This window comes from Pelecanus crispus, chromosome Z, assembly GCF_030463565.1.
Source record: "Pelecanus crispus isolate bPelCri1 chromosome Z, bPelCri1.pri, whole genome shotgun sequence".
Taxonomy (NCBI): Eukaryota; Metazoa; Chordata; class Aves; order Pelecaniformes; family Pelecanidae; genus Pelecanus; species Pelecanus crispus.
In genome coordinates, this window is record NC_134676.1 from 21,895,893 (window position 1) to 21,908,856 (window position 12,964).

Here is a 12,964-nt window from a genome sequence, read left to right on the forward strand (position 1 = left end):
AACTGTATGAGTTTTAACAACGCCAAGTGCCGGGTCCTGCACTTCGGTCACAACAACCCCATGCAATGCTACAGGCTTGGGGAAGAGTGGCTGGAAAGCTGCCTGGCCGAAAAGGATCTGGGGGTGTTGGTAGACAGCCAGCTGAACATGAGCCATCAGTGTGCCCAGGTGGCCAAGAAGGCCAACAGCATCCTGGCTTGTATCAGGAATAGTGTGGCCAGCAGGAGCAGGGAGGTGATTGTTCCCCTGTACTCGGCATTGGTGAGGCTGCACCTGGAATACTGTGTCCAGTTTTGGGCCCCTCACTACAAGAAAGACATTGAGGTGCTGGAGCGTGTCCAGAGAAGGGCAACAAAGCTGGTGAAGGGTGTGGAGCACAGGCGTTATGAGGAGCGGCTGAGGGAACTGGGGTTGTTTAGCCTAGAGAAGAGGAGGCTGAGGGGAGACCTTCTTGCTCTCTACAACTACCTGAAAGGAGGTTGTAGTGAGGTGGGTGTTGGTCTCTTCTCCCATGTAGTTAGTGATAGGACAAGAGGAAATGGGCTCAAGCTGTGCCAGGGGAGGTTTAGATTGGATATTAGGAAAAATTTCTTCACAGAAAGGGTAGTCAAGCATTGGAAGAGGTGCCCAGAGAGGTGGTGGAGTCCTCATCCCTGGAAGTGTTCAAAAAATGGGTAGATGTGGCACTTTGGGACATGGTTTAGTCTAGTCTACCCTTGATTGGTTTAGTGTGGACTTGATAGTGTAGGTTAATGGTTGGACTGGATGATCTTAAAGGTCTTTTGCAACCTAAATGATTCTACACAATTCTAAATGATTTTAAAATAAATGTTGAAGTGCAGTGCCATTTCTCTTCCTTGATATTGCTGGTGAAGAAAGCATGATTATTAATACATCTTTTAAAAAATGTCTTCATGTCTGCCCTCTTGTTAAGCAGCCTCCCTCTTAGCCACTTTTGGGATAAGTGGTATTCAGGAGTCCCTTAGTATCTGCTGCAATAGTTTGGGACCTGCTCTGAGCTACACACAGTTTCTCATGGATAGTGAAGAATAGAGCCATCAGACTCATCCTCAGTACATGCCCTCAGCCTGCAGCTGAAGTTTTAGCAGCAAAGAGCAGTTCTGGCAGCTCTAGATATAACCCTTTCCCTAAGGTTCCTGCAGTTTTCTTTTCTTTAATGACCACAGAGCTGATCAGAAAAGCTATTCCACAGTTCTCTTCTCAAATATCAGTGTTGGAAAGCCAGTTCTTTACTTAACCGTTCCATCTGACACATAAGCACACCACCCCCCTACAAAATATACATATATAACATTCATGAACTGTTTAATTGAAAATACATTGAGTCTTGTCCCCTGTTTAGCCCAGGGACTAACATATGACAAACCTGGCCTGACCTTTTTTCAAAACCTGGTTTCTTGCTTGCTAAGCCAAGAGGAAAAGGTTTATGTTACTTTGGAAGAACTCCATGATCGTGTGAGGAACAGCTCTGGCAGCATCCTGTCCCTTATTTGGTCACCGATTTTTGGTTACTCCTTTGAGAAATGTGGAACAGGATTAATTTCCCCAACTATAAATGTCTACACTGTAGCCACCTACATCAGAGCTAGTCATCTGGACTCCCTGTGCAGTGGGAGGAAAGGAACAGGCATTTGTAAAATGCAATGTCTTGCTTATTTTAGACATCTCTCTCAGAATGAGATGAATCACTCTCTGCATGCATTTATTTTTCTTCATTTGCCAGAAGATCTCAGAGATCCCAAAGACAACCACACTGTAGATTTCTGAAGATGAGCTGACTCCCACCCATCCATTATTATGACAGAGTACTTTATAAACAGAATGTTGTGCTATCATCTTTTTTATTCCATACTGGTATGATGTTTTTAAGTGCTTCTGCAGTCTATTAATTTGTAAATGGTTTTTGACAATGTGTTTAAATGTAGTTAACATACTGATATGTTGTGCAAACTGTTTGAGGAAACCATTGTTCCCTTCTCTGCTTTAAAGAATTGTAATCCTTCAGCTAGGCAAGTATAGCTGAAATCATATAACCAGCTCAGGATGTATGCAATTACCTCAACATAAAGAGCTTGCGTCTTTTATTCTAGACCAAGAAGGGAAACAATAACCATATATTGAAATAAGGCATTTTTAAAAAAGGAAAACTGTAGTCATCCTATGGACTTTACTGGCATAACTGTGTATATTAAAACCACCAAATTCTGGTGTTGTTACATGTTTGTGTAGCTCAGACCTTAGGAGAAACACATTTTAACAGTGCCCTTGAACATTTCATACCTCTGAGCACTTGTCCTAAGCATGCTGTTTTAGTGCTGAATCTGCAGGCATGGGCAGTGTAGTCATCTTCCCTAACTTTCAGTGTCAACAATGTAGGTACCTATCTCCAACCTAGCAGACTTCCTTTACAGTCAATGGAGTGGGATGCCTTTTGGCATTTTACAGACACAATTCATCCGACCTATTTTAGACATGTACTTTAAGAAGAGCTGAATCATGTATTAGAAATGCCTGTTTCTTTTCATTGACTGGAGTCTCCCAAAGACTAACACAGATGTACATTTCTCTCTCATATATGTCTGCTTTTCAGCAAATTAATCTCACCTCACTGTTTTCCACAGTCTTTGTCTTTCTGACTTTGTCACAGTTAGTGAAACAGGACCACAGTGGAAGTACTCACATAGGTATACCCATATCATTATTTTAGGAGCACGGGTCCTGGCATGATTTTGGCTCATGCCAAACAGCAGTCTCCCAAAGAGAAGAGGAGCAAGGACCATTCTCAAAAGGCAGTTTGACTGCAGTAACCTTATTTTGAAGCATAAGACATTTTAGACCTATGGACATGAGCCATGCTATGCCCTGCAGATTTGAGGCTAGAGAACTCTTCCTTTAGGTACTTAGACAACATGGTCACTATGGTATCTGGCCACAGGTCGGAGAGTTGATTCCAGCCAAGCCCTGTAGCTGATCTCTGCCCCACTGAAGATGAAAGTTACTGTATGCCAGTGTGTTCACACATTTTACAATGTGGAGAACATAGCCTGTGACAAGCTTTTAGTTTATGGCATTCATAAACGCCTTTTATGAAGCATGAAGAAATGTATTATCAGATTTTAAGTAAGCATGTTTCAAAAATGTCATTATGTCTGTGACTAACCAAACACCTATGATTAGTTCTTTTATTGCTGACATTTCTAAGAGAAAATGGAAATGTTCTGTGTGGTAACCATCTAGCTGGTTTTCTAATTGCAGTCTGAGAAGACCTGCACAAACATGTATTGATTATCACCTTATTGATTATCTTACAAAGCATAAAAGCTCTGTCAACCTTCTGGTCCCACTTCTCACATTTAGAGTTGTAGAAGGCTCACCATGGAGAAAACTCTGCCTCACACCTGTACCTGACTTTGTACCTCAACAACTAGATGCAGATCTATGGAATTCCTGGCAAATAGTCCCAGTATGTGTGCCCATCTTTGCTGGTGCAAGTGCTAGGATCTCCAGTACATGAGTTTTCAAATGCGAGGATTAAGATTATGAATATATCTAGAAATTACATTTGTTAAGGTGAAATATCAAATGTTAGAAAATACATGACTATGCACTTATTCAAGAAACTGAAACAAAGTAGAGCCATCTGCACTCTTTAATTTTGCTAGCCCTACTGGGCTTGGTAATTCCTTCATCCTTACTGGCCAACAAAGGCAGTTGCAAATTTTGATAGCTGTGAGAACTCATTACAGAAAACAAGTCAGCTGGCCAAATTGTGCTCACTTAGTAGTGGTGTAACTCAACTCTGGAATATATCTGCCTTAGTATTAACTTGGAATAGAAATTAAAAAATTAAATATAGCTTAGCACAGCAGGATTTGCTATTTAATCTCTTTTTCCCAAAGCTGTTGGTGACATTACTGTAAACTCTTCACACAGTCAGTAAGTTCCTGAGACAGAATGTTCTTGTACTGTGTAGGATGCCTACCCCAATGGGACTCCGACTTCCATCCTTTAGGCCATAGCATTATACAGAACTTTGAAAGAAAACCCAAAAGCCGTCAAACATCACACAAATATCAGTTAATTTCCTTAGAAATCCTATCTATGCTCCAAACTCTATAACAGCTCCAGAGACACTCCTTTTATCTCCCTGATAGATAAGATTTTTATTCTTTATTTCTGCTGGGAAGCAGAAGCCATTTTCTTACCACAAAATTTGGAGCAATTTTCCAATAGAGGGTACAGTCCAAGAACCTAGTGTCAAGAACCAAGTGTCAAGAAAGAGACCTATTTCTTACATAATAAAAAAGACTCAATATCCAGTATGTGCCTTCTGTTCAAATGTGCTCTTACTCCTAAATGCCCTTGTTTTGAGGTTAAAATAGGACCCATCCAACCAGTTCTGAAGAACTGTTGTTTTGATAGCAGTTATCATAAATTATGTCATGATAACAGAAAGCTACACTTAATAGCTTAGTTTAAAACAGTCACAGCAAGGTCCTACAAGGCTGTTTTGTGGCTTAACCAACAGCTTGTAAGACATGAACAAAGTGAAAAAGGACAGGGGAGATCAGAGGCAAATATTCTTCCATCATTCTGCCAGGTCTACTGTATCACTCTATGGATTATCTCAGAGAGGAGCAAATGCTCTTCCCCACTGAAATAAAAGGCAATGTTTTTAATTATTACAATAAAAGCTGGAGCAAGATTTCCATGAGATTTCTTGTTATGATCATTTGCTTGGGTTTTATTTGCTTTGTTGCTTTTTCAGTATAGGTGTTTTAAGCCAGAACTGAAAACAGATCACAGTTAAGGCAAAATGTGTTTGCTTAGGTCTCTATTTAAAAATATTTTTTGTTAAGAATCATTATAGCTCAGTGCATTAACACACTGAACTAAAGGTCAAAGGAGACATGTTTTATTACTTATTCTACCAGTAAATTGCCTTGAAGCCTAAAGTAAGTCACAGTAACTTCTGTTTTAACATGCTGTCTACAGGACATGCTGTGGCCTCCAATCTCAATGCTTTCTAGTCATGCAAACAGATAAGCTTAAAGAAAATATCATTCAAACAAGTAGATTTAGGAACTACCCACTTTTGTAGAATCCTCCTTCTGTTCACTGACTAAACACTACATATAGGAAAATAAAGCAAACATATAAAGCAGCTTTAGTTATGAGGTATTATAAACATATGTTTCTTATATCAGCCTTTCTTTTTTAATGCAAATTTGCCCCACCATGCAATTATGCTGGTGGTCTTTCCTGGTCTACACAAGTCTACTGGCAGGACAGTCCACTCTTTGGCATAAGTTACTCTAATTTCTTCAATGAAAAGCTTTGATGCCAAAGGACATTTTCTTTAATGATGGTATCTATGCCTATATGAAGGTTTCTGTTGTGTCAGTTAGGATATAGGATTTAAATGCAGACCAAGGCAAAGACTGTGCCAGCTTTTCCATTAAAAATATTATCTCCAATTACTCCTTGCTTCCTGAAATTGTTTGGTTATAATTGCCCTGGGCTAGTTTTTGCCCAGAGCTGTCATTCTGCTCCAGGATTTCAGCAAAGAGACTACCTCTAAATGCGCTTTAAATCTGAGAAAGCTGAAGGAAAAAAAGCACTCTCCATACAATAATACATTTTCATTACTGGTGAAGGAACTTCAAGAAAGAGAAATATCCTGGCAAAAAAAAAAAGAAATAGTCCTCAATGAGGAAAAATGTCTTGAAAAATATTTTTGGAAAAACTGATGGTGATATTACTGAGTTATGCAGAGTTCAAAATTGTATTTTGGGAATTATTCTGGTTTCATCACTTTCTTACCCAAGCAGGACTCTGTGTGCATGTGCACTTAAAATAGTTGATGGGAATATCTCCAAGGAATTCATTAAATGGAATCATAATTAGGAAGAAAAAAAAAAAGAATGTTTGCTGCCCAAATTCATTGCTCTTGAAAAGTATTCAGGGTGGGAATTGCATTAACTTGTATTCTGAAAGTTGTAAATCAGCAGAGGGTGAAATTATGGTGTAATTCTCATGAACATATTTTAATGACCCTTCCTTTTTGCCAGGTACTGTACTGCACTGCACATTTATTATGACAAGGTAGTTCTTAACATATAAGACACATGACTCTTTATTCAAGTTCTCATTCAACATATCTGCATCTTTGATGAATTCATGAGCTTCCCAGCTGAGTCTTACAAAAAAAGGCCTAGTATGGTTTGAAGGGGATCAAATGTTTAAGTTAGAGAATCTAAGTCAGAATTGTATGACCTGTATACAGCACCCTGCTGAAAATGTTTCTGCAATTTTCCTCCTACTGAAAATGCCACTTGTCTCGCTCTTCCTCACCACAGATTAGAGTTTCATGAAAGCTTTAAAGGAAACAATAAATGGGATAAGGAGCTTAACACCCCACACCCCCCAATTAATTATCTTGGAATAGACAAAGTCTCCAAAGGCTGGAATGCTATCTTGAAGCTATAATAACAGTGCAAATCCTATTGTCCTCAACAGAATAAAGTCAGAAAACAAGATCCTACAGGTTTAACCTGCATAAACCTGCCTCTAGCCCTGCATGCATTTATGTTGTATGGGAAAATCCTTCTGTGCATGGACAGGTGATTATCTGTCTTGGAGTGGCAGACACAGGCCTGGTAATTAAATTTTTAACCAAACATCCTTCCATCCCCACTCCCTCAATTAAAGACAGTTGCTCCACATGTCTTCTTTTCTGCAGCCCAGCATGTTTCCCTAACCCCATGTCATAACCCAAAATCCTGGAAGTGTTCTCATTATCAGAGCTCAGGAAGAAAACAGAAGACAGAGATTCCTTGTAGGAACAAATCCTGTTATTTAATCCAAAACACAATATGTGACCTTGACACGTGAGTTTGGCCCCCGGCAACGTGGGTGTGTCCTTATCTCACATGGAGGTTATGGTCTTGCATGTAATTTCAGTTTTTTGATTTGGTCACTTCTCCTTATTAATTCCTGTACAGCGGTGTCACTGTTCCTTTCAAGAGGAGTCATAGGATCTAATGAAGTACAATCACAGAGCATACAATTTACATCTGGAATCAGAGCTGTGAAATTCAGGGTCTAAATGAAAGATCTGGCAGAAAATATGTGGAGACTGCTGCCAGAGCTATCCCCCCCCAAAAAAAGATGGGAACTACTCATCTGTTTACTATCCCAGTTTCAATCCTCAGGCTTGACAAGCAGAGGTACACTGTAGAATAACTGACACCTGACCAGGCTGTGAATATTTTCAGAGATCAGTGTGAGATCTGTTTAGAGATTCTTCATGACTGAAGAGCCATTTTTAAAGTTACCTCACCCTAGCTTCAGTCACTGCAGTCTTAGCTATGCAGCACACTGAGCTAGCTTATGAAGATATTTATAGATTCCCTCATAAAACCAGTGTTGCAAGTTTGCTAAAGAGATTTTTCATTTCTTTGCTTCTAATACACCCAATATGTTAGAAGCAACACGTCTGGCTCCCATTTGGGATCACTTCAAATGCACATGCAGAAATGCTAAGAAACTTCTTGTAAGTGGAGGGATCTGCCTTCCTATTTCCGTACTAACTGAAGACTGTTTGGCTTGTCCCATTGAATCTGAATTACAGAGAGAATTTGGCCAGATTAATCCTTTGTCTCATAACACACCCAAAGCACACACAGACGCTTCAGACTTGCACACCCTGGTCTGGTTTATTGCTGTAATTCAGCACTAGACCTGTCTACTTTTTTTTTTTTTTTTTCTTTTTTTACTGAAGTGGTTTAACAGCAAGCACTATCAAACTTTGCTTTGCAGTTTCAGCCATGCCCAGTCTCAAAAGCAACATCATAATGCCATGCACGTGAATGTAAAAGAAAAGCTCAGACAGTTCCCTGAGGCTCTCCTGGAGTTGGAAAAGATGGAACATAAAAAATAAAGTTAAATGTCCATGCACATAGCTGACAATGGCTAATTTTCTGTCTGAAAAACAGCTGCAGCAAAATTTACAAATGAAAATAAAGATAATTAAATTCCCTAGGCACTCTGAGAGAGTTCTGACCAATTTCTTAGGGATTATTTCCAACTCTGCCAAAATGTATGGAACAGCTAGAAATGCAACACAGTAGTTTTCTAAATAAATAGTGTGCCCATATAAGCTTAAAATGTATCCAACTCCTTTCAATTATTATTTAACAATACTTAATTGAAAGGATGGATCAAGAATTGTGGTTTTTCAGTGTTAATGCCACAGCTGGGATCCTACTGCTGGTGAAAGAGGTTGGTCAAACTGTAGTATTTGAGGGGTACTACCAACCATGTGTTTCTCTGATAGGCACATCATTATGTTGGCTTTTTTTCCTCTCCTGTGCTGACCTTCTGATCACAGCCTAAGATATGCCACTGTCCTAGGCAGGGAGCAGCTAAAGCAGGCTATGAGAGGAGGAGAGCTCTTCCTGCTCACCAAGGTGCTGTTCATTGTGTCTCAGCGGAATGAAGCACCAGAGGAGCAGCTTTTCCAGTGCTATCTGAAGAACAGGGACAACTGAACTCCTCGGGGTACACAGCATAATTATATGCACATATGCCTCATAATGCCAGAGAGACACTGCTGGGGGACAGATCTCTATGCACAACTGCAACACCCAAAAAGCACTATGACAATGATACATATTTAAACTGAACATTCAATCTATAGAATGATACAGACAACTTTAATTAGAAATGTAACATAAGAACAACTGCCCTGGATGAGACAAAAGTCTGTCTAGCCTTGTATGCCATTTCATGCAGTGACCCATAGTGGGTACCTACCAAACCCAATAAGAACATGGTAAATACACTGTGACAGTTTACACAATGCTCTCCTCAATTCTAGTTTAAGGAACTGCTGATTCAGAGATGTTTATCCTCACGATTAATAGCTCTTGATGGTCTTTTTTCTATGTTTTCTCTAACTGGCTTATGAAAGCATGTAATCTTTCAACATTCTCAACATCTTGCAGCACCAAACTCCACAGATTTACTACATGTTATCTGGACAAGTATCTCCTTTTCTTGTTCTGAAAGTGCCACCTGACAATTTCCTCTTTGTCTTCTCCTTGACAGTCATGATTTTACAAACATACATGTATCTTCCCTTAAATGTTGTGTTCCCAGGTAAAATACTGCTAGGCAGTATATGTATGTAATTCTTTATTTACCTTTCCTTCTGTTCTCTGTATTCTTTTTATTTATCTTTACCAGTTTTGGGGAAGTAGGGAGGTAACTGGAACTATATGGAGTTTTCAAGGAACGTGTGTATCATTGATTTCTACAGGACTTTTTCTGTGCTATTCATTATTTCTTTTCTGAACATTAATATCCTATGCAGGTTTTTTGTTTGCTTTTGACTGGTATTGAACACTGAGTTGAAGTTCTCAGTGAACTGTCCATAGTGGCCTCAAAATATTTTTTTCTAAGTGATACTACTTAACACACAGATTTTTGTTATACATAGCTTCTCAAGACTTGTTCCCTCAACATATTGCATTCCATTTATCAGTGTATAGTTTCATTTGCCATTTTATAGTGCAGTCACTGATTATGGAACTTTCCTGAAACTCCTTGGATCACCACACATCACCATGTTCACCCTGTTCCCAAATTAATCTTGACTATGTTTAACAGCACAGGATTCATCATAGCTTTTTATGGACTATACTGAGAAGCTCCTTCTACTCTGAAAATTCACAGTTTATTTCTATCTTTAAATTCCTGACTTGAATATATCATAGGCCCACAAGAAGATCTCATTCCATAACACTAAGGTTTCCTTAAAAGCTTTTGGAGAGGAACGACGCCAACAATATTTTGAAAATCCAAATAAATCTTATCATTTTTGCCAACCAATCCATATAATCAATGATTTCTTCAAAGAATTCTGATAGCATTATGACATTTGATTTTCTGCAGAAAACAAGTGTTGGTTATTTGCCATCATATCATAGTTATAAATGTGTTAATTCCTTAGTGTGATTCTTATCAGGTTTAACACTATGGTCTGTAGTTCTTTGGATCACCCCTCAAATGATTTAAAAATTGGTGATGTGTTAGCCATCTTCCAACCCTCTGGTACCAGAGCATTCTGTGTAAGTCTTATTTAAATATCACAGTTGGCAGTTCAGCAATTTTGTATCTGAGTTCTCTTAGAACTCTAGAGGGAATACCATCTGCCTTAAGCAATTAGTGTTCATTATATTGATTTATTTTAGAACCTCTTCAACTGTCCCTTTATTTGAGACAGTCCCTCAGTGTAATCTCGAATGCTAATTAAGCTGATTCATTAAAATATATTATATATAGCTGAAAGTAAATCCCTTACAGTTCTTAAGAACAATGGATGCAAACCACACACATAGAATGAGTGACTGCATCTTGGAAAGTTACTCATTAAAAGGATGTAGGGATACTGGTGGAAAAGCAATAAAACCTCAGCTTGAAGGCCAAAGACATTGGCAACATTAGCCCTTTGACAGAAAAAGAGACAAAGTAGGAGCTAAGAGAGAAAGCAGGAGCTCCTAAGTAGGACCTAAATTGAGAATAGGATCTACACAATTTTACCTTACATAGACCATTGGTAAAACATTACTAGAGCATGTCAGCACTGTTGGTTTTATTTTGTCAGACTTTGAAATATTGGAAAAAGTACGGAAAATAGTAGAAAAATCATTTGAAGACTGGAAAAGACACCACCTCCTCACAAAGGAAGCAATTAGTTACTGAATAGAGGCCTGAGGGGAGCTAGGTATTCACTACTGTATCATGTCTTCAGAAAAGTTAGAAAGCCTTTTTGGTATATATGCTTTGCCATCCTAATCTCTCCCTTCCCAAATTTCTGTCTGTAAGGGGCAACTTTTTCATATGGAACTTATGAACTTACAGTTTTTTCAGGATGCTTGAAAATTATATTTTTTCTTCCCCAGAACTCCTAGGCCCATACCCTGAAAAAAGAGAGAATCAATATGGATGCATGTGGATGTCAGAAATTCTGCAAGTCTCTAAATAAATACATAAATAAATAACTCAGCTGACAGTGTGGGTAAGCACAAAAATTACCCTGAATTGCTGCTGACAAACTGATACCTGTGATGTTGCATCCTTTTCTTTGGTAGAGATACATTTTTTTTTTTCAGATCATTTGTCTTTCTTGTACTATTGAATGTGAGATATATCTCAGTGATTGGCTGACTGATTGAAACAAGGACAAACAAACAATCATTAAATATTTAAGACCTTTTCTGGCTCATCTTTGAGGATGTATTTTGAGGAGACCAGGCTGCCATTGAAGGTAACAAATCTACCATCACACATCTGCTGTGCCAAATGCTTATTTTGATTGTTTGAATTATGTAACTGGCAAACATTTTTTTCTCAGACAGATCAACGCAACAAAAACCAATTCAGTAGCTATGGATCTTCAGGTTTGATTGTATGGTTATATAAAACACTTCTTGCAGAGTAAGAAAAGAATGCTTATTCAGCACTCACAGTAGAAAAAGTCCTGTTGATAAATCATGTTTAGGTTGTAACTCTTGACAGAAAAAGGTATTTTTGCTTTCACATGAGGTCTTACACAATAAATGAATCACTTAGAATTTTAAAGCAAAATGTGGAACTATAAACCTCACAAATAATTGTGATCTACATTTCAACCCAGTATGAGCAGAAAATCATGACTGTGATTACTGTCAGTCTAACCTGCATGAATTTTCCAAATTGCAGCTGACTGGAAACAAGAGAGAGAAACAGTCCCAGTCATGTGGATTTGAAAGCCAAATTTCCCCAACAATTAAGGCATTCAAATACAAATGTAATAATCAGGTCTGGGGTGAAGGTTTGGCTCTCAAATTGTTAAATGGAGACCTGGATCTATTCAGTGCTAATCATTCTGCTAAATCAGAACCTGTCCTCACTTGTTGTGTAACTTCAGGTGTCATATTCCCCAGCCCACTCTTTGTCGAAGTTTGCAATTAACTCTCTACCAAATAGAAACACGGCGTGAGAGCAATTGATCTGCTGGCAAGGTATCAGTGCAACACATCAGTAATCCATCATTCTGCTTCATTCATTGATGAAACACAGCGAAGAGCTGAATACCAGCCAGCAAAACAGTCCTGACTGTGCTTCCTGCCTCTCATGTGATTAAGACAGATGGACTTCAGGAATGAAGGGACAGACAGAAGAGGGACAGGCTAACAGTTTGAGTACATGCTGTCCCACAGTATTGTTGGGACAGAGAGCAAGCTAATAAAGCCAACTTGGAGAGAAATCTCCACCAGAGGAGACTCTCCACCTCACAGCACTGACCAAGTTCACTGGGAAAATGGACCAAGTCCACTTACCTTTCACATGGACCATCAAACAATCCCACACACTCCCTAAAGCCTGCACTCTGCACTTCATTAGCACTGAGCCACCCTTGGCAGACATGAATTTAACAGGGGGCCTCAAGCTAATTTGATACCTCATGCAGTGCACAGCCACACGTGGCGCTCTGAATGGCTATGGTCACTCATGTTCTTTCCCTCTACTCTTTCCTTCCTCTTCCTTTGTCAGCATCCTTGTCAAAGAGTTGTCTTGCTGGGTCACTCAGTAATCAGAGACAAGACTCTGACAGAGGCCAGGTTTACAACAAGACCCTGCTCAGTATACTCAGCATGGGTAACTTCACAGCACATCACCTCAATTCAGCTAGCTTGTGCCAGAGTCTCATAAAGATATAGTACCCTCCTCTGTACAGAACAATTCCCAAAAGCTGTTATTGTACAAGAAGGATGCAGACTAACAGCCTTCTTGGTTAGAGTCTTACCATTTTGTTAACAAACATGTTCTTAAGCAGCAGAAAGTCCAAGCTTTACCCATGGGATTACTTGTACATGCCATAGTCATAGGATTGGCG